This window comes from Conger conger, chromosome 10 (assembly GCF_963514075.1).
Source record: "Conger conger chromosome 10, fConCon1.1, whole genome shotgun sequence".
Classification (NCBI taxonomy): domain Eukaryota; kingdom Metazoa; phylum Chordata; class Actinopteri; order Anguilliformes; family Congridae; genus Conger; species Conger conger.
The window spans coordinates 7,689,673-7,712,137 of NC_083769.1; the positions used below are offsets into that span (position 1 = coordinate 7,689,673).

The 22,465-nt window shown below is 41.8% G+C and overlaps 9 non-coding genes across 9 annotated transcripts; all 9 read right to left on the reverse strand.

Annotated features, from left to right (window-relative positions):
• Positions 1–1,617: 1,617 nt before the first annotated feature.
• Positions 1,618–1,779, reverse strand: LOC133139691 (U1 spliceosomal RNA). The gene has a single exon (XR_009709863.1). It is a non-coding gene; the product is annotated as a U1 spliceosomal RNA (small nuclear RNA).
• A 654-nt stretch (positions 1,780–2,433) lies between these two features.
• Positions 2,434–2,552, reverse strand: LOC133139765 (5S ribosomal RNA). The gene has a single exon (XR_009709927.1). It is a non-coding gene; the product is annotated as a 5S ribosomal RNA (ribosomal RNA).
• Positions 2,553–4,543: 1,991 nt separating this feature from the next.
• Positions 4,544–4,705, reverse strand: LOC133139692 (U1 spliceosomal RNA). Its single transcript, XR_009709864.1, has one exon. It is a non-coding gene; the product is annotated as a U1 spliceosomal RNA (small nuclear RNA).
• Positions 4,706–5,359: 654 nt separating this feature from the next.
• Positions 5,360–5,478, reverse strand: LOC133139665 (5S ribosomal RNA). The gene has a single exon (XR_009709839.1). It is a non-coding gene; the product is annotated as a 5S ribosomal RNA (ribosomal RNA).
• Positions 5,479–7,469: 1,991 nt separating this feature from the next.
• On the reverse strand, positions 7,470–7,631 carry LOC133139728 (U1 spliceosomal RNA). Its single transcript, XR_009709898.1, has one exon. It is a non-coding gene; the product is annotated as a U1 spliceosomal RNA (small nuclear RNA).
• A 653-nt stretch (positions 7,632–8,284) lies between these two features.
• LOC133139661 (5S ribosomal RNA) lies at positions 8,285–8,403 on the reverse strand. The gene has a single exon (XR_009709835.1). It is a non-coding gene; the product is annotated as a 5S ribosomal RNA (ribosomal RNA).
• Positions 8,404–10,394: 1,991 nt separating this feature from the next.
• LOC133139745 (U1 spliceosomal RNA) lies at positions 10,395–10,561 on the reverse strand. The gene has a single exon (XR_009709911.1). It is a non-coding gene; the product is annotated as a U1 spliceosomal RNA (small nuclear RNA).
• Positions 10,562–20,285: 9,724 nt separating this feature from the next.
• LOC133139723 (U1 spliceosomal RNA) lies at positions 20,286–20,447 on the reverse strand. The gene has a single exon (XR_009709893.1). It is a non-coding gene; the product is annotated as a U1 spliceosomal RNA (small nuclear RNA).
• A 654-nt stretch (positions 20,448–21,101) lies between these two features.
• LOC133139766 (5S ribosomal RNA) lies at positions 21,102–21,220 on the reverse strand. Its single transcript, XR_009709928.1, has one exon. It is a non-coding gene; the product is annotated as a 5S ribosomal RNA (ribosomal RNA).
• Between the last annotated feature and the right edge of the window lie 1,245 nt (positions 21,221–22,465).

Consider the following 22,465-nt stretch of genomic DNA (forward strand, 5'->3'; position numbering starts at 1 on the left):
AAATGATTCATAATCTTAGAGTAATTCTGCATATTAAAGTTAGAGGAAAATGTACTCATTTTGCACTTTTCCAACATGTGTCCTGTTTGGGACCACATTTCTCGTATCAATCTTTCAACATAGCTTGTCCATAAAGTGTGTCTTAACAAAGCAGACCTTTTTTAAACTGTAAATGGACATATACATAATTATTCATAGTTCTCAAAGTAATTGACCACTAAACAGAGTCATGGCTAACTAACTGTGCATTCACAGTCACTCAATGATAGTGTCACACACAAATCACTTTGATTCTCACTATGGGAATGAATGTTATAATGTTGCGTGTAATATAGTGCCCTCCATAATGACCAATCATTTATTTATTTGCCTCTTTAAATAACATGTGGTTTAAGTGCACATTGTCAGATTTTAACAAAGGACATGTTTCAAACATTTTGGTTTCGGCATGTTGAAATGACAGCAGTGTGTACACAGTCAAAAAAATCTCAGAGTTTGGAGTTTGACAATTTATCTGCAACTCTGCAAATTTATCAAAATGTCGAATTTTGAGGTCTAATTCAAATGTAATAAAATGCACAGTCATTAGAAAAGGCACTTATAATTCTCAATTATGGACAAAATCAGTGGTCTTGTGTCAGGAACCTTTGGATTTAAATTGAGTTATGTTTGTGCAAAAAAAAAAAAGTATCTTAATTTTTTTATACTAATCTCTTAGGGGTAATCCATAAAATAAATGGTGCAACGTAGCTATACAAAAATCAGAAGTCGGTGAGCCCGACGCCATTGCAGTAGACCTCCCAAATGGCATTGAGATTGGTTTTGAAATGGACGAGATATTGAGGTTCAAAATTGAAAGGCCAATATAAGAAGAATTTGAAAAACGATATAAAAAGGAATGAAATATCTCGCTAACAGACCTCAACATTCAGCACTAAAATGCCCTGACAAACACAATGGGACGAGATGGGGGCATATTCAGAGTGGTTTGGCCATAAGCACATGGCATGGTGCTAAATTGAAGATTTATACTGGCAGCAATGATAGGGCTGAGAACATAGCGTAGTCAAACTTGCAACTCAAAAACTACTTTAAATGTAATGACACTGCTGTTTTACATAATTGTTTTACATAGGAATATTTCAAGTCCCGTACAACGCAAGTGGCTTCAAGTCACTACGCCCAAATGCCGAAATCGAATTCCCACAACGATGCTCGCTCCATACAAATAGTAAGAAAGTATTGGCCTAAGAAAGAAGCCAATATGACAGGAATTTGAAAAACACCTGATATAAAATTGAATTCGAAATCCTGGCCCAGCTGTAAAAAAGTAAAATGATAATACTGCGTTTGGCATAGTGCAACAGCGCCCCCTGTGCAAAGACATCTTGGAAAAAAGCTAACAGGACCAGGCTCCGTAGTAATGTCATCAAACAAACAAACGCGTTTGTACAAAATATTGTGCAGTAACTATGACCGACACTGGAGTAAAACTTATATTAATTAACAACCAAAGCAAATACTACAATCTGAAACATGTTACTAACGGATGACCTTCAGGATTAAAAACGCTCTGACAGGCAGAGTAAAAAAGAACTGACTTTAAACCAATGAATCAGGGGAGAGCGCGAACGCAGTCCCCACTACCAGAAATTATGCAGTCGAGATTCCCACATTTGGGGAATTCGCAGGGGTCAGCACAGCCGGAGTGCAATGGCTGAGCCTCGCCCTGGGTGAACCACCTTCTTGATCATGGTATCTCCCCTGCCAGGTAAGTATGAGTTGTACACATCAGGGAAGGGAGTCCTACTCTTTAGCATACATTTTACACTGACGGGTACCACATTCTACCAGTCACTCGAGTGACCATTTCTTGCAACTTCAGCAAATCAGATGATTACCACTTTCAACCCAGTAAGTAGTTCAGATAGGTCAACTGTCTATTTTTTTCCACAATCACCTGATGTGCCTTTTTTTCTATCTTCCCACAATGCACCGGTATGAACTCCCCCAGTCAGAAAGAGTGCCCTGGATACATCACTGAATCCAGATCCCGTTTGGAGTTGTGCACTAAATGTTACAAACTACCATTCTTCAAGATACTGATGTAACAGACATCCCCAAATGGAATTACTGAGGGGTCATCTGATCTTTTGTTGGCAGCATTTGAATTAGTCTATATTTATTAGGAAAATGCACTCCACAACAACATCCTGAAAAGCCTGGTATTGCCTGGTGGTCCCTCGGAGTTCTACCCGAGCCCAGCCGTGCTTTGTACCACAGCCATTGCACTCCGGCTGTGCCGACTCCTGCAAATTCCCCGAATGTTGGCATTTTCGAATGCATAATCTCAGGGGGCTTAAAAAATATATAATGTACATGAATTGTTCAACATTGTGAAACAGCACCCCCTATACAAAACACCGTGGAAAAAGCTTACAGCACCTGGTATTCCCAGGCGGTCTCCCATCCAAGTACTAACCAGGCCCGACCCTGCTTAGCTTCCGAGATCAGACGAGATCGGGCGTATTCAGAGTGGTATGGCCGTAAGCAACAGCCGCGGTGCAAAATGCGATATTTAAACTGGTGGCAATGATATGGCTGAGAACATACCACATTCAAACTTGCAACTGCGCTCTTGATATGAAAAAATTTACTTTAAATGTAGAGATACTAACCAAGGCATAAAAACGATAAATGTATACCAACAAATGTATTTTAAGAAAAAAGTTTGCATTTGCTGAAAGCCTCAAAAGGCAGGAAATTAAATTCATCAGCCCAAACACGAACATCAGCCCGCTCTAACATCAAGGTGTATCAGCACAGACCTCTGACAACATGCTACAGCCATGTACAATATCTACTCTGTGTCAAACAACATCGGATTGTTCAACATTCAGATCGGATTGTTTAAGATTCAAACCCCTCAAATGATTCATAATCTTAGAGTAATTCTGCATATTAAAGTTAGAGGAAAATGTACTCATTTTGCACTTTTCCAACATGTGTCCTGTTTGGGACCACATTTCTCGTATCAATCTTTCAACATAGCTTGTCCATAAAGTGTGTCTTAACATAGCAGACCTTTTTTAAACTGTAAATGGACATATACATAATTATTCATAGTTCTCAAAGTAATTGACCACTAAACAGAGTCATGGCTAACTAACTGTGCATTCACAGTCACTCAATGATAGTGTCACACACAAATCACTTTGATTCTCACTATGGGAATGAATGTTATAATGTTGCGTGTAATATAGTGCCCTCCATAATGACCAATCATTTATTTATTTGCCTCTTTAAATAACATGTGGTTTAAGTGCACATTGTCAGATTTTAACAAAGGACATGTTTCAAACATTTTGGTTTCGGCATGTTGAAATGACAGCAGTGTGTACACAGTCAAAAAAATCTCAGAGTTTGGAGTTTGACAATTTATCTGCAACTCTGCAAATTTATCAAAATGTCGAATTTTGAGGTCTAATTCAAATGTAATAAAATGCACAGTCATTAGAAAAGGCACTTATAATTCTCAATTATGGACAAAATCAGTGGTCTTGTGTCAGGAACCTTTGGATTTAAATTGAGTTATGTTTGTGCAAAAAAAAAAGTATCTTAATTTTTTTATACTAATCTCTTAGGGGTAATCCATAAAATAAATGGTGCAACGTAGCTATACAAAAATCAGAAGTCGGTGAGCCCGACGCCATTGCAGTAGACCTCCCAAATGGCATTGAGATTGGTTTTGAAATGGACGAGATATTGAGGTTCAAAATTGAAAGGCCAATATAAGAAGAATTTGAAAAACGATATAAAAAGGAATGAAATATCTCGCTAACAGACCTCAACATTCAGCACTAAAATGCCCTGACAAACACAATGGGACGAGATGGGGGCATATTCAGAGTGGTTTGGCCATAAGCACATGGCATGGTGCTAAATTGAAGATTTATACTGGCAGCAATGATAGGGCTGAGAACATAGCGTAGTCAAACTTGCAACTCAAAAACTACTTTAAATGTAATGACACTGCTGTTTTACATAATTGTTTTACATAGGAATATTTCAAGTCCCGTACAACGCAAGTGGCTTCAAGTCACTACGTCCAAATGCCGAAATCGAATTCCCACAACGATGCTCGCTCCATACAAATAGTAAGAAAGTATTGGCCTAAGAAAGAAGCCAATATGACAGGAATTTGAAAAACACCTGATATAAAATTGAATTAGAAATCCTGACCCAGCTGTAAAAAAGTAAAATGATAATACTGCGTTTGGCATAGTGCAACAGCGCCCCCTGTGCAAAGACATCTTGGAAAAAAGCTAACGGGACCAGGCTCCGTAGTAATGTCATCAAACAAACAAACGCGTTTGTACAAAATATTGTGCAGTAACTATGACCGACACTGGAGTAAAACTTATATTAATTAACAACCAAAGCAAATACTACAATCTGAAACATGTTACTAACGGATGACCTTCAGGATTAAAAACGCTCTGACAGGCAGAGTAAAAAAGAACTGACTTTAAACCAATGAATCAGGGGAGAGCGCGAACGCAGTCCCCACTACCAGAAATTATGCAGTCGAGATTCCCACATTTGGGGAATTCGCAGGGGTCAGCACAGCCGGAGTGCAATGGCTGAGCCTCGCCCTGGGTGAACCACCTTCTTGATCATGGTATCTCCCCTGCCAGGTAAGTATGAGTTGTACACATCAGGGAAGGGAGTCCTACTCTTTAGCATACATTTTACACTGACGGGTACCACATTCTACCAGTCACTCGAGTGACCATTTCTTGCAACTTCAGCAAATCAGATGATTACCACTTTCAACCCAGTAAGTAGTTCAGATAGGTCAACTGTCTATTTTTTTCCACAATCACCTGATGTGCCTTTTTTTCTATCTTCCCACAATGCACCGGTATGAATTCCCCCAGTCAGAAAGAGTGCCCTGGATACATCACTGAATCCAGATCCCGTTTGGAGTTGTGCACTAAATGTTACAAACTACCATTCTTCAAGATACTGATGTAACAGACATCCCCAAATGGAATTACTGAGGGGTCATCTGATCTTTTGTTGGCAGCATTTGAATTAGTCTATATTTATTAGGAAAATGCACTCCACAACAACATCCTGAAAAGCCTGGTATTGCCTGGTGGTCCCTCGGAGTTCTACCCGAGCCCAGCCGTGCTTTGTACCACAGCCATTGCACTCCGGCTGTGCCGACTCCTGCAAATTCCCCGAATGTTGGCATTTTCGAATGCATAATCTCAAGGGGCTTAAAAAATATATAATGTACATGAATTGTTCAACATTGTGAAACAGCACCCCCTATACAAAACACCGTGGAAAAAGCTTACAGCACCTGGTATTCCCAGGCGGTCTCCCATCCAAGTACTAACCAAGCCTGACCCTGCTTAGCTTCCGAGATCAGACGAGATCGGGCGTATTCAGAGTGGTATGGCCGTAAGCAACAGGCCTGGTGCAAAATGCGATATTTAAACTGGTGGCAATGATATGGCTGAGAACATACCACATTCAAACTTGCAACTGCGCTCTTGATATGAAAAAATGTACTTTAAATGTAGAGATACTAACCAAGGCATAAAAACGATAAATGTATACCAACAAATGTATTTTAAGAAAAAAGTTTGCATTTGCTGAAAGCCTCAAAAGGCAGGAAATTAAATTCATCAGCCCAAACACGAACATCAGCCCGCTCTAACATCAAGGTGTATCAGCACAGATCTCTGACAACATGCTACAGCCATGTACAATATCTACTCTGTGTCAAACAACATCGGATTGTTCAACATTCAGATCGGATTGTTTAAGATTCAAACCCCTCAAATGATTCATAATCTTAGAGTAATTCTGCATATTAAAGTTAGAGGAAAATGTACTCATTTTGCACTTTTCCAACATGTGTCCTCTTTGGGACCACATTTCTCGTATCAATCTTTCAACATAGCTTGTCCATAAAGTGTGTCTTAACATAGCAGACCTTTTTTAAACTGTAAATGGACATATACATAATTATTCATAGTTCTCAAAGTAATTGACCACTAAACAGAGTCATGGCTAACTAACTGTGCATTCACAGTCACTCAATGATAGTGTCACACACAAATCACTTTGATTCTCACTATGGGAATGAATGTTATAATGTTGCGTGTAATATAGTGCCCTCCATAATGACCAATCATTTATTTATTTGCCTCTTTAAATAACATGTGGTTTAAGTGCACATTGTCAGATTTTAACAAAGGACATGTTTCATACATTTTGGTTTCAGCATGTTGAAATGACAGCAGTGTGTACACAGTCAAAAAAATCTCAGAGTTTGGAGTTTGACAATTTATCTGCAACTCTGCAAATTTATCAAAATGTCGAATTTTGAGGTCTAATTCAAATGTAATAAAATGCACAGTCATTAGAAAAGGCACTTATAATTCTCAATTATGGACAAAATCAGTGGTCTTGTGTCAGGAACCTTTGGATTTAAATTGAGTTATGTTTGTGCAAAAAAAAAAGTATCTTAATTTTTTTATACTAATCTCTTAGGGGTAATCCATAAAATAAATGGTGCAACGTAGCTATACAAAAATCAGAAGTCGGTGAGCCCGACGCCATTGCAGTAGACCTCCCAAATGGCATTGAGATTGGTTTTGAAATGGACGAGATATTGAGGTTCAAAATTGAAAGGCCAATATAAGAAGAATTTGAAAAACGATATAAAAAGGAATGAAATATCTCGCTAACAGACCTCAACATTCAGCACTAAAATGCCCTGACAAACACAATGGGACGAGATGGGGGCATATTCAGAGTGGTTTGGCCATAAGCACATGGCATGGTGCTAAATTGAAGATTTATACTGGCAGCAATGATAGGGCTGAGAACATAGCGTAGTCAAACTTGCAACTCAAAAACTACTTTAAATGTAATGACACTGCTGTTTTACATAATTGTTTTACATAGGAATATTTCAAGTCCCGTACAACGCAAGTGGCTTCAAGTCACTACGACCAAATGCCGAAATCGAATTCCCACAACGATGCTCGCTCCATACAAATAGTAAGAAAGTATTGGCCTAAGAAAGAAGCCAATATGACAGGAATTTGAAAAACACCTGATATAAAATTGAATTAGAAATCCTGACCCAGCTGTAAAAAAGTAAAATGATAATACTGCGTTTGGCATAGTGCAACAGCGCCCCCTGTGCAAAGACATCTTGGAAAAAAGCTAACGGGACCAGGCTCCGTAGTAATGTCATCAAACAAACAAACGCGTTTGTACAAAATATTGTGCAGTAACTATGACCGACACTGGAGCAAAACTTATATTAATTAACAACCAAAGCAAATACTACAATCTGAAACATGTTACTAACGGATGACCTTCAGGATTAAAAACGCTCTGACAGGCAGAGCAAAAAAGAACTGACTTTAAACCAATGAATCAGGGGAGAGCGCGAACGCAGTCCCCACTACCAGAAATTATGCAGTCGAGATTCCCACATTTGGGGAATTCGCAGGGGTCAGTACAGCCGGAGTGCAATGGCTGAGCCTCGCCCTGGGTGAACCACCTTCTTGATCATGGTATCTCCCCTGCCAGGTAAGTATGAGTTGTACACATCAGGGAAGGGAGTCCTACTCTTTAGCATACATTTTACACTGACGGGTACCACATTCTACCAGTCACTCGAGTGACCATTTCTTGCAACTTCAGCAAATCAGATGATTACCACTTTCAACCCAGTAAGTAGTTCAGATAGGTCAACTGTCTATTTTTTCCACAATCACCTGATGTGCCTTTTTTTCTATCTTCCCACAATGCACCGGTATGAATTCCCCCAGTCAGAAAGAGTGCCCTGGATACATCACTGAATCCAGATCCCGTTTGGAGTTGTGCACTAAATGTTACAAACTACCATTCTTCAAGATACTGATGTAACAGACATCCCCAAATGGAATTACTGAGGGGTCATCTGATCTTTTGTTGGCAGCATTTGAATTAGTCTATATTTATTAGGAAAATGCACTCCACAACAACATCCTGAAAAGCCTGGTATTGCCTGGTGGTCCCTCGGAGTTCTACCCGAGCCCAGCCGTGCTTTGTACCACAGCCATTGCACTCCGGCTGTGCCGACTCCTGCAAATTCCCCGAATGTTGGCATTTTCGAATGCATAATCTCAGGGGGCTTAAAAAATATATAATGTATATGAATTGTTCAACATTGTGAAACAGCACCCCCTATACAAAACACCGTGGAAAAAGCTTACAGCACCTGGTATTCCCAGGCGGTCTCCCATCCAAGTACTAACCAGGCCTGACCCTGCTTAGCTTCCGAGATCAGACGAGATCGGGCGTATTCAGAGTGGTATGGCCGTAAGCAACAGGCCCGGTGCAAAATGCGATATTTAAACTGGTGGCAATGATATGGCTGAGAACATACCACATTCAAACTTGCAACTGCGCTCTTGATATGAAAAAATGTACTTTAAATGTAGAGATACTAACCAAGGCATAAAAACGATAAATGTATACCAACAAATGTATTTTAAGAAAAAAGTTTGCATTTGCTGAAAGCCTCAAAAGGCAGGAAATTAAATTCATCAGCCCAAACACGAACATCAGCCCGCTCTAACATCAAGGTGTATCAGCACAGATCTCTGACAACATGCTGCAGCCATGTACAATATCTACTCTGTGTCAAACAACATCGGATGGTTCAACATTCAGATCGGATTGTTTAAGATTCAAACCCCTCAAATGATTCATAATCTTAGAGTAATTCTGCATATTAAAGTTAGAGGAAAATGTACTCATTTTGCACTTTTCCAACATGTGTCCTGTTTGGGACCACATTTCTCGTATCAATCTTTCAACATAGCTTGTCCATAAAGTGTGTCTTAACATAGCAGACCTTTTTTAAACTGTAAATGGACATATACATAATTATTCATAGTTCTCAAAGTAATTGACCACTAAACAGAGTCATGGCTAACTAACTGTGCATTCACAGTCACTCAATGATAGTGTCACACACAAATCACTTTGATTCTCACTATGGGAATGAATGTTATAATGTTGCGTGTAATATAGTGCCCTCCATAATGACCAATCATTTATTTATTTGCCTCTTTAAATAACATGTGGTTTAAGTGCACATTGTCAGATTTTAACAAAGGACATGTTTCATACATTTTGGTTTCAGCATGTTGAAATGACAGCAGTGTGTACACAGTCAAAAAAATCTCAGAGTTTGGAGTTTGACAATTTATCTGCAACTCTGCAAATTTATCAAAATGTCGAATTTTGAGGTCTAATTCAAATGTAATAAAATGCACAGTCATTAGAAAAGGCACTTATAATTCTCAATTATGGACAAAATCAGTGGTCTTGTGTCAGGAACCTTTGGATTTAAATTGAGTTATGTTTGTGCAAAAAAAAAAGTATCTTAATTTTTTTATACTAATCTCTTAGGGGTAATCCATAACATAAATGGTGCAACGTAGCTATACAAAAATCAGAAGTCGGTGAGCCCGACGCCATTGCAGTAGACCTCCCAAATGGCATTGAGATTGGTTTTGAAATGGACGAGATATTGAGGTTCAAAATTGAAAGGCCAATATAAGAAGAATTTGAAAAACGATATAAAAAGGAATGAAATATCTCGCTAACAGACCTCAACATTCAGCACTAAAATGCCCTGACAAACACAATGGGACGAGATGGGGGCATATTCAGAGTGGTTTGGCCATAAGCACATGGCATGGTGCTAAATTGAAGATTCATACTGGCAGCAATGATAGGGCTGAGAACATAGCGTAGTCAAACTTGCAACTCAAAAACGACTTTAAATGTAATGACACTGCTGTTTTACATAATTGTTTTACATAGGAATATTTCAAGTCCCGTACAACGCAAGTGGCTTCAAGTCACTACGACCAAATGCCGAAATCGAATTCCCACAACGATGCTCGCTCCATACAAATAGTAAGAAAGTATTGGCCTAAGAAAGAAGCCAATATGACAGGAATTTGAAAAACACCTGATATAAAATTGAATTAGAAATCCTGGCCCAGCTGTAAAAAAGTAAAATGATAATACTGCGTTTGGCATAGTGCAACAGCGCCCCCTGTGCAAAGACATCTTGGAAAAAAGCTAACGGGACCAGGCTCCGTAGTAATGTCATCAAACAAACAAACGCGTTTGTACAAAATATTGTGCAGTAACTATGACCGACACTGGAGTAAAACTTATATTAATTAACAACCAAAGCAAATACTACAATCTGAAACATGTTACTAACGGATGACCTTCAGGATTAAAAACGCTCTGACAGGCAGAGTAAAAAAGAACTGACTTTAAACCAATGAATCAGGGGAGAGCGCGAACGCAGTCCCCACTACCAGAAATTATGCAGTCGAGATTCCCACATTTGGGGAATTCGCAGGGGTCAGCACAGCCGGAGTGCAATGGCTGAGCCTCGCCCTGGGTGAACCGTTATTTCTTTTATTGAGTTTCACTTACTTTCCCTTTTACATTTCATTTACATTCATACTTACATTCATACTTACATTTACTTACATTTACTGACATTTACTGACATTTACTTACATTTACTTACATAACACATATCTACATTACAGATGTCAAACAGTAACAAACAGAGTTACATTTAAACATGACCGCAGACAATACCAAAATACATTAAGACATTACTGAGTTTCACTTACTTTCACTTTTACATTTCATTTACATTCATTCTTACATTTACTTACATTTACTTACATTTACTTACATAACACATATTTACATTGCAAACGTCAGACAGTAACAAACAGAGTTACATTTAAACATGACCGCAGACAATACCACAATACATTAAGACAGTAGACAGTACACAGTAAACATTACATACATTACCCAAGGGAAGGCTTCGGGAGTGTAGGTGTCCGGCTGTAGGTGTATTGTCCAGGGTGTCCGTGTCATATGTGTAATTCTGTGCTGTTGTGAATTTTCCATTTTGTGTTTGTGGTGCTCTTTCCGGCTTTGTGACAGTCCAGGTGATAGTAGTCCTTGATGTGGTTGGTGATCTGCCGGGTGATGATGATGTTGTGAAGTTCCTGTTTTTGAAAAAACATGATGTTGCGTGCGTCCCATAAAGTGTGCTTGGTGATGTTGATCACCCTCCAGGCAATCTCCTCCTCAGCAGATGTGATCCCGTTGCGGGGGCCGAGGAGGATATCCCGGAGGGTCAGTGACTGTGTGTCAGTGTATGTGTCCAGGAAAGTGAAAATGGATTGCCAGATAGATTTGGCCTTTCTGCAGTGCCACAGGAGGTGATCTCCGGTTTCCTTTCCATTACAGCGAGGGTACGGGCATGTCTCCGCCAGGGCCAAGCTCCTCCTGAACATGGGGAGAGCTTTCAGCACAGCTAGCCACGCCAGGTCTTTCTGTGTGTTCAGAAGGCATGGGTGATTTATGTTTTTCCAAACTGTAGTGGCTGTGCTGTGGGTCGTGTTGTCGGGTCTGTGTAAATGTTCCTGTGCATTTGTGGTGTTTTTGATTTCCTGAAATGTCCAGTGAGTGAGCTGTGCAGTGTGCAGACGTGCTGTGTAGATGTACCGGCGGAGTGACCTGTAGGGCTGGGGGGGGTCCCAGGAGTAGGGGTGCCTGTGATCCAGGATGCAGAGCCCCAGGGGTCTTAAGCTGGTGGTGAAGTAAAAACGGGTCATGTATCCGGTTTTGTTACTGCGGTTTTTTATGGAGTTGATGTGGTAGGCGAGGCTCTGCATCCTGATCAGTTCTGCGACGTTTGGCATGCCTCTACCCCCGTTCCTAGGGTCCTTCCACATGATCAGCCTCTTTACCCTCTCCTGCCTACTCCCCCAGACAAAACCAAAGACAATTTTGTTAATTTGTTTCTCAATATGCTTGTCTGGGGGAAAGATCTTTCCGACATAGGCGAGGATCGGGTAAAGGATAGTCTGTACTATGAGGATTCTCCCCGTCATTGACAGTGCCCTGGAACTCCAACTGCAGGTCTTAGCTCGAGCCCGGCCGAGGGCCCCGGCCCAGCTCCGGCCCCCGGAGTTGGTCCTGTCGAACGTGACGCCAAGGATGTTCACGGATGTACGAATGGGAAATGTGTCCGACAGGACCTGGTCGACCGCCCAGGCCCTGGACACAAACACCTCGCTCTTGGTCTTGTTAATTATTGCGGAGGTGGCTGTGCAGAAGTGGTCCAGAGTCCTAATGATGTGCTGTACAGAGGTTTGTTCAGTGCAGAAAAGTGTGATGTCGTCCATGTATGCAAGTGCCTTGAGTTGTTCTGTGCACCCTGGGAGTGTGTAGCCGGTGATGTCTGTGTTTGTCCTGATTTTGTGTAAGAGTGGTTCCAGGCAGTGTATGTACAGTAGTGCAGAAAGTGGGCAACCCTGTCTAACCCCTGAGTGTATGGGAAAGTGTTCTGTAGTGTGTCCATTAACCAATATTTTTGCTGTGTTGTTTTGATAGATGATGTGAATCCATTTTCTAAGACCAAGAGGGAGGTTCATTGCCTCCAGGACCTTAAACATGTAGCTATGGCCCACTCTGTCGAAGGCCTTCTCCTGATCTAGATTAAACATGCAAAAAGGTTTCGACCGTTCGACAGAGTGGGCCATGATGTCCCGAATGAGCACCAGGTTATCGGCGGTCGACCTCTCCGGGACCCCGCAAGCCTGGTCCGGACCCACGACCTGAGGGGTAGCCTCCTGGAGCCTGTACATGAGGGCCTTCGCCAAGAGCTTGTAGTCGGCCCCCAAGAGGTCAATATGCCTCCAGTTTGTCAGGCTACGCTCATCACCCTTGCCCTTGTAAATAAGGGTGATGACGCTCTCTGTCATCGAGGGGGCCAACCGGCCCTCACTGTACACCGCGGAGAGCACCGATGTTAAATCTACCTTGAGGTGTTCCCAAAAGGTTTGGCAGTACTCGGCCGGGAGCCCGTCGGGACCCGGAGTTTTGCCGGTGTTCAGGCCTTTCACCACGTGGGTGAGCTCCTCCACGGACAGACTCTCCTCCTCCTCCTCCTCCTCCTCCTCCTCTCCTTCTCCTGCCCGGGGTGCTATGGCTGGGATGTCCTGTAGGTATGTGTCCATCATGTGCTCATCCATGTGCTTTGTGCTATACAGATCAGTGTAGAATGCCCTGATGTGGTTGTGTATATTCTGTTCACCCGTGATAATAATAATAATAATAATAAACTTTATTTATAAAGCACATTTAAAACAACCATGGTTGACCAAAGTGCTGTACAAAACAAAACCAGGCTATAAAATTAAAGATAAAATGAAATAAAATGAAATAAAATTAAATAAAATTAAATGAAATAAAATTAAATGAAATAAAATTAAATGAAATGAAATAAAATGAAATACAAGTACATCATCTGGATTCCCCATTTATGTCTGACATAAAGGCCTCACTAAAAAGGTGGGTTTTTAACAGGGATTTAAAAATATCTATGTTTTGGGCAGATTTAATATGTGGCGGTAGGCTGTTCCACAACTTGGGGCCAGCTACCTCAAAGGCCCGGTCACCCCTCCTAGCTCTCCTCGACATAGGGACATCCAAAAGTTGCTGATTGCATGATCTAAGTGATCTAGCTGGGGTATACATATTGAGGAGTTCAGACAAGTATGTAGGTGCTAGACCATTCATTGCCTTAAAAACAAATAATAAAATTTTAAAATTTATCCTGTAACGGACAGGAAGCCAATGTAGGGATGACAGTGCTGGTGTAATATGCTCCCGTTTTTTTTTTGCCAGTCAGAAGGCGGGCAGCAGCGTTCTGCACTAGCTGCAGACGGCAGAGAGAGGACTGGTCTAAGCCTATATATAGAGAATTGCAGTAGTCCAGCCGAGATGTTATAAAAGCATGGACCACTCTTTCCAAATCTTTTTGAGAAAGATAGGCCTTGACCTTGGCTATTTGTCTTAACTGAAAAAAGGCAGCTTTGACAACAGCACTAATTTGCTTCTCAAATTTAAAGGCACTGTCAAAGGTGATGATTTGTCCTGTGTTGTCCAATAATGTCTGTATGTGATTCTTTTTGTTCTTGATCTTCCTAAAAAAGTAACGGGTGCATTTTTCATTTTGTTCTAGGTGTTGAACTCTGCTTTGATGTCTAATTTTTTCCTGTTCCTGTCTATAGAGTGCTGAGAGGTTGTGTTTGGCCTGTGTGATTTCTTGTGCGACCTGGAATCCCTGTGCCTGTAGTGCTGCTAGTCGTTGGAGTGTGCTGTGCAATTTTTTTGTTTCTTCCCTCCTTTTCTGTGCCTGCCTGCGTCCTGCCGTGATGAAGTAACCCTTAGTGCGTGTCTTGACCATTTCCCACCATTCTACGGGTGACGTGAAGAGTTCCTTGAGTGATGCCCATTCTTGTCGTCTATTGATGTATGCCTGTTTTATTGCTTTGTCCTCTAGTAGTGATGTGTTTAGTTTCCAGATTCCTCTCCCCCTGTGTGTTTGTGCTGGTATTGTAATCTGGATGGTGAGTGCTTTGTGATCTGAAAAGAAGACTGTTTGTGCTGTGATGTTCTGTGATTGTATCTGATGTCTCAGAAGGAGGAGGTCTATCCGGGAAAAGGATTTGCCACAGGAACTCACCCACGTGTAGCGTGGCACCAGGTCCCGACCGGCGTCAGTGAGGGAGTAGTCCGCTATGACTGACGCCAGCTCCCGACTCGAGCGGTCCCTCAACAGCCGGCTCCGATCCTCATCCCTCAGGGCACAGTTGAAGTCCCCTGCCATCACGACGGGGAGGTTTCCCAAAAGGATTGGACGCAGCTTGGTGAAAAAGGCTGTGCGCTCATTTTGGTTTGCGGGTGCATAAACATTAATAACCTTGAAGTGAAAATTGTTATAAACAAGTTCAACTGCTAAAATCCTTCCTGCCTCCACCACTTTTTTCCGGGTTATCTTGACTGAGTTATTCTTGATTAATATTGCCACCCCATCTGCACGTGCCACACTCGAACCCGACCACACCGAATCCCCTATGGCCCATTCATTCTGATAATCTATGTAATCTGTTAAAAAGGGGATTCTACACTCTTGTAAACATAAAATGTCTGTGTTTTGTGTTGTGAGGAATGCCATGACGTCTGCCCTTTTCTTATTGTTGTGAATACTGCGTACGTTTAATGTGAGGATGTTTAATGTGCTCATGATTGTTGTTGTAGTGGTAACTAGTGCAATGACAGTGGTGTATGTATGGTACTGCGTCCAGTCCATAGCTGATCACGGGAGGTGATATTTACTTCTGCCCTTTCCCTGTTCTAGATTCTGGAGGACCCCCCCCCGGGTGGTTTGGAGGAGGACCTGGCGGGTAGAGTGGTGAGGGGTGTGGCTGGCTTACCGGCTCTCGACGCACCCAGGGCTGCCTGCGAAGCGTGCACTGGTCCAGCTGTGTCCGGGCAGGTGTCAATGTAAAGTTTGGTGAGTAGGAGTGTTTCCCTAGATACGCGTGTCTGTGGGGGTGGTCGTGTCTGTGGGTGTTGTAATTTGACCGTCCTGTCTATAACTTCTCCCCATATGTAGTCCAGTTCAGGTGCGTCGTCTTTGTCAGGTGTGCTGTGTGAAGTTCTGGGTCTGGTGGGTTTTGCTGGTGCTGGTTGTGCTGGTTCTGTCATCGTTTTCCCAGAGGAGCGGTGTGTCCTTTGGGTGACTACGGGTTAGGGGGGTATTTGGGTAGTGGTCGGGCTGTCCGTCTGTGCGTGTTTTACTGGCTGTGCTGGTTTGTCAGGTTGTGTCGGCGGTTCCACTGTCTGTGGAGGTGGCGGTGGTGGCTATTTTTCTGGTGGTGGTAGTGGTGGTGGTGGGGGTTGTTTTTCTGCTTGTGTGGGTTCTGGTTCTGTGTTCTGATTGGTGGAGGTGGTGGTAGTTATTTTCCTTTCCCGTGGTCGGGGGTCTCTTTCTTTTTCCAAAGATGTCTGGTGACAGTGTGTCTGTTGTGTTGTCTGTATCTGTGGGCAGAGTGGAGGGTGTGCTGTCTGTGATCTCGATCTCCTCGTCCTCGCTCTTGACTTCTATCTGTTCAGTGTCTGTAGTGGTGGAAGGGGAGTTGGTGCTAGTACTGTCTTGTGTCGTGCACTGTCCAGGATTTCCACACGGGAATGAGTCTGTCTGTGTGTCTGGTCCAACTGTCTCCATCTGTGAGGGGTTTGGGGGCTGGTCTGTGTCGGGTTCTCTCTCAGTCTGTGGTGTAGGGGTGGGTTGTTCTGTGGTGGCGGGGTGCTGAGGGGGGGTCTGTGCGGGTTCTGTGGTTGGGGAGAAAAAAGGAGGAAAATGGGGAAGGGAGGAGAATGGACTAAGAAAAAGGTTGTTTTATTGGTTTTTATAATTTCTTTCAATTTAAAATCTTTTTTTCTTTTTTTAAAACACACTCAATAATACAAAATAATAATTTTAACAAAAACAAGCACCACTTTCAAAACTAGACAAGAATTCTAAATTAAATGAAACATAACTTTCAACAAAGGTGTGCAAACAGATGATTAAACAAATGAAAACTAAGTCTTTCGAAAAATCATATCAAAACAAAAGGAAAGCAACAAAGTGAGTTAAAAAAAAAAACCCAAGACAGGCAAGGATATTTTAAAAAAAAGGGTCCATCTTGCTCGGGTTCAGCAGGTGTTGAGGACCTCTTGCCCCTCTTGGGGGGGTGGACTATATAACCAGTTCTTTCCAGTGGTCCACCCCCCATTTCTCTCTCGCCAGGGTCTTGTTGATATGAAAGTCCAGGATCACGCTGTCTTGGAGGAGGTTTTGTATCCTCCTCCAGAGAGTGATCAGGTCTACAGTTGTTTTTTGGTAGACCTTGATGTTCCTTGTCTCCCACAGGACCTGCTTTACTATGTTAATGATCCTCCACTGATGCTGGAGCTTGAACTAAGAAAAAGAGCACAGAATGCTCTTAGAAAGCAACGAAACAGCCCAGTGGCCCTCGGTCCACCACTAGAACCCCAGTGGTGGGCAACATGCCTAACTGAGCTGAAAAGAAACCTGAACAAAAGGCACAGCAAGAAAGAAACATGTGATCACGGTATCTCCCCTACCTGTGCAAACCTTTTCCTTTTAAAAGATTTTATTGTATCTTCACAGATATACAGTTTAAATCACGTTTACATATTACATGGTCAAGGTTTTCCTCTTAAATATAAATACAAACAGTTTAATACATAAATACACACATAAATAATTTACGACATAAAACACACACAAAAACCACATACTAACATCCATGGATACATAAAAAACATATAAAGCACATACAAAACTAAAACAGTAAAATGTAAGAAATTATTATTGTTATTATTATTTTTTTAAAGGCAAAGTCTTACAAAACCCCAGACCACAACCCAAAATGATACACAATTTTTCCTTTAAAACCAACCACTTTTGTACGGAACAGAATGTGTCTTTAACAATATCACACCACCCAGACCATTCACCAACACAAAGTACCTGGCTCCTGTGATCTGTCTCAGTCCAGGCCCACAGCGTCCCAAGCGTCTGCCCCCCACATGCTCCGTGCCTTCTCTCGTCCATGCCTCCTCCAGTCCCGCCTCATGTAGTCCTTTACGGAGGCCTTCGCGATCAGCCACGCCTCCTCTGGTGACAAGGCCCGGTCCTCCAACACGAGGAAAGACCTGCACGTCCAAAGGCCCCATCTGCAGGCGTTTAAAGACAGCCATGCTGTCCTCCCTTTAGGGCCTCCCAGCACTGTCCTGCTCCCACCAAACAACACCAGCTGCCCGTCTAAAATTCCTCCGGTCAGGAAAAACCGGAGCAGCGGTAGAGCCAGCCTCCGGAACCTCTGGGCATACTCGCAGTCCCACAGGGCGTGACGGACAGTCTCCGGCTCCAAGCAAGCTTCTCGGGGGCAGACCGCAGTCCTCGCCATTCGGCGTGCGTGCATCACAGCACGGACCGACAGGACGCCATGGGCGATTAGCCAGGCCATGTCTTTGTGTCGGTTAAACAGGTCCGGATGGGTCACCGCGCTCCAAATCCTCTCGGCTTGGCCTAGTGCCAGCCCGCGCACCGGACACATCGGATCCCTGGCCTGCACAAAAGAGAACAAAAGATGGTGAGAAGTTAAAACCTCCTCTCCCTCCTTCTCCAACCCAAATCTTTTTTTTAAATGCCGGTACTGGCTGATAAAAACCGGGCGTAACAAAGGCGACCGGTACTGTCAGCGGCACTTTCACTATTTCCAGTCGCCTAAAATAACCCCCCATAAAAAACCGAACAAAGAAACCTGCTTTAGTAGACAAAGACACACATAAAGACACATGTAACGAGACAAACCTACACATTAAAAATCAATACAAATCGGGAACCCCCCTCCCCCCTTGCCCTCCAGCTCTTTTCACCCACTCCCTCCGGATCCGTTCCCATCCCCCTCCCCATAAAAAACGACGAAAAACAACACGGTCCAGCCGAGACAGAACAGAACGTGACGGTACAAACACAACACCCACGAACAACAACAACGGCAACAACACAGACTTAATAATTAAAATTTTTCCCTCCGTAGTCAATTGCCTCAACTGCCAGAACTGGACCTTTTTTTCCACTTTCTTTAAGATTCAAACCCCTCAAATGATTCATAATCTTAGAGTAATTCTGCATATTAAAGTTAGAGGAAAATGTACTCATTTTGCACTTTTCCAACATGTGTCCTGTTTGGGACCACATTTCTCGTATCAATCTTTCAACATAGCTTGTCCATAAAGTGTGTCTTAACAAAGCAGACCTTTTTTAAACTGTAAATGGACATATACATAATTATTCATAGTTCTCAGAGTAATTGACCACTAAACAGAGTCATGGCTAACTAACTGTGCATTCACAGTCACTCAATGATAGTGTCACACACAAATCACTTTGATTCTCACTATGGGAATGAATGTTATAATGTTGCGTGTAATATAGTGCCCTCCATAATGACCAATCATTTATTTATTTGCCTCTTTAAATAACATGTGGTTTAAGTGCACATTGTCAGATTTTAACAAAGGACATGTTTCAAACATTTTGGTTTCGGCATGTTGAAATGACAGCAGTGTGTACACAGTCAAAAAAATCTCAGAGTTTGGAGTTTGACAATTTATCTGCAACTCTGCAAATTTATCAAAATGTCGAATTTTGAGGTCTAATTCAAATGTAATAAAATGCACAGTCATTAGAAAAGGCACTTATAATTCTCAATTATGGACAAAATCAGTGGTCTTGTGTCAGGAACCTTTGGATTTAAATTGAGTTATGTTTGTGCAAAAAAAAAAAAGTATCTTAATTTTTTTATACTAATCTCTTAGGGGTAATCCATAAAATAAATGGTGCAACGTAGCTATACAAAAATCAGAAGTCGGTGAGCCCGACGCCATTGCAGTAGACCTCCCAAATGGCATTGAGATTGGTTTTGAAATGGACGAGATATTGAGGTTCAAAATTGAAAGGCCAATATAAGAAGAATTTGAAAAACGATATAAAAAGGAATGAAATATCTCGCTAACAGACCTCAACATTCAGCACTAAAATGCCCTGACAAACACAATGGGACGAGATGGGGGCATATTCAGAGTGGTTTGGCCATAAGCACATGGCATCGTGCTAAATTGAAGATTTATACTGGCAGCAATGATAGGGCTGAGAACATAGCGTAGTCAAACTTGCAACTCAAAAACTACTTTAAATGTAATGACACTGCTGTTTTACATAATTGTTTTACATAGGAATATTTCAAGTCCCGTACAACGCAAGTGGCTTCAAGTCACTACGCCCAAATGCCGAAATCGAATTCCCACAACGATGCTCGCTCCATACAAATAGTAAGAAAGTATTGGCCTAAGAAAGAAGCCAATATGACAGGAATTTGAAAAACACCTGATATAAAATTGAATTCGAAATCCTGGCCCAGCTGTAAAAAAGTAAAATGATAATACTGCGTTTGGCATAGTGCAACAGCGCCCCCTGTGCAAAGACATCTTGGAAAAAAGCTAACGGGACCAGGCTCCGTAGTAATGTCATCAAACAAACAAACGCGTTTGTACAAAATATTGTGCAGTAACTATGACCGACACTGGAGTAAAACTTATATTAATTAACAACCAAAGCAAATACTACAATCTGAAACATGTTACTAACGGATGACCTTCAGGATTAAAAACGCTCTGACAGGCAGAGTAAAAAAGAACTGACTTTAAACCAATGAATCAGGGGAGAGCGCAAACGCAGTCCCCACTACCAGAAATTATGCAGTCGAGATTCCCACATTTGGGGAATTCGCAGGGGTCAGCACAGCCGGAGTGCAATGGCTGAGCCTCGCCCTGGGTGAACCACCTTCTTGATCATGGTATCTCCCCTGCCAGGTAAGTATGAGTTGTACACATCAGGGAAGGGAGTCCTACTCTTTAGCATACATTTTACACTGACGGGTACCACATTCTACCAGTCACTCGAGTGACCATTTCTTGCAACTTCAGCAAATCAGATGATTACCACTTTCAACCCAGTAAGTAGTTCAGATAGGTCAACTGTCTATTTTTTTCCACAATCACCTGATGTGCCTTTTTTTCTATCTTCCCACAATGCACCGGTATGAACTCCCCCAGTCAGAAAGAGTGCCCTGGATACATCACTGAATCCAGATCCCGTTTGGAGTTGTGCACTAAATGTTACAAACTACCATTCTTCAAGATACTGATGTAACAGACATCCCCAAATGGAATTACTGAGGGGTCATCTGATCTTTTGTTGGCAGCATTTGAATTAGTCTATATTTATTAGGAAAATGCACTCCACAACAACATCCTGAAAAGCCTGGTATTGCCTGGTGGTCCCTCGGAGTTCTACCCGAGCCCAGCCGTGCTTTGTACCACAGCCATTGCACTCCGGCTGTGCCGACTCCTGCAAATTCCCCGAATGTTGGCATTTTCGAATGCATAATCTCAGGGGGCTTAAAAAATATATAATGTACATGAATTGTTCAACATTGTGAAACAGCACCCCCTATACAAAACACCGTGGAAAAAGCTTACAGCACCTGGTATTCCCAGGCGGTCTCCCATCCAAGTACTAACCAGGCCCGACCCTGCTTAGCTTCCGAGATCAGACGAGATCGGGCGTATTCAGAGTGGTATGGCCGTAAGCAACAGCCGCAGTGCAAAATGCGATATTTAAACTGGTGGCAATGATATGGCTGAGAACATACCACATTCAAACTTGCAACTGCGCTCTTGATATGAAAAAATGTACTTTAAATGTAGAGATACTAACCAAGGCATAAAAACGATAAATGTATACCAACAAATGTATTTTAAGAAAAAAGTTTGCATTTGCTGAAAGCCTCAAAAGGCAGGAAATTAAATTCATCAGCCCAAACACGAACATCAGCCCGCTCTAACATCAAGGTGTATCAGCACAGACCTCTGACAACATGCTACAGCCATGTACAATATCTACTCTGTGTCAAACAACATCGGATTGTTCAACATTCAGATCGGATTGTTTAAGATTCAAACCCCTCAAATGATTCATAATCTTAGAGTAATTCTGCATATTAAAGTTAGAGGAAAATGTACTCATTTTGCACTTTTCCAACATGTGTCCTGTTTGGGACCACATTTCTCGTATCAATCTTTCAACATAGCTTGTCCATAAAGTGTGTCTTAACAAAGCAGACCTTTTTTAAACTGTAAATGGACATATACATAATTATTCATAGTTCTCAAAGTAATTGACCACTAAACAGAGTCATGGCTAACTAACTGTGCATTCACAGTCACTCAATGATAGTGTCACACACAAATCACTTTGATTCTCACTATGGGAATGAATGTTATAATGTTGCGTGTAATATAGTGCCCTCCATAATGACCAATCATTTATTTATTTGCCTCTTTAAATAACATGTGGTTTAAGTGCACATTGTCAGATTTTAACAAAGGACATGTTTCAAACATTTTGGTTTCGGCATGTTGAAATGACAGCAGTGTGTACACAGTCAAAAAAATCTCAGAGTTTGGAGTTTGACAATTTATCTGCAACTCTGCAAATTTATCAAAATGTCGAATTTTGAGGTCTAATTCAAATGTAATAAAATGCACAGTCATTAGAAAAGGCACTTATAATTCTCAATTATGGACAAAATCAGTGGTCTTGTGTCAGGAACCTTTGGATTTAAATTGAGTTATGTTTGTGCAAAAAAAAAAAAGTATCTTAATTTTTTTATACTAATCTCTTAGGGGTAATCCATAAAATAAATGGTGCAACGTAGCTATACAAAAATCAGAAGTCGGTGAGCCCGACGCCATTGCAGTAGACCTCCCAAATGGCATTGAGATTGGTTTTGAAATGGACGAGATATTGAGGTTCAAAATTGAAAGGCCAATATAA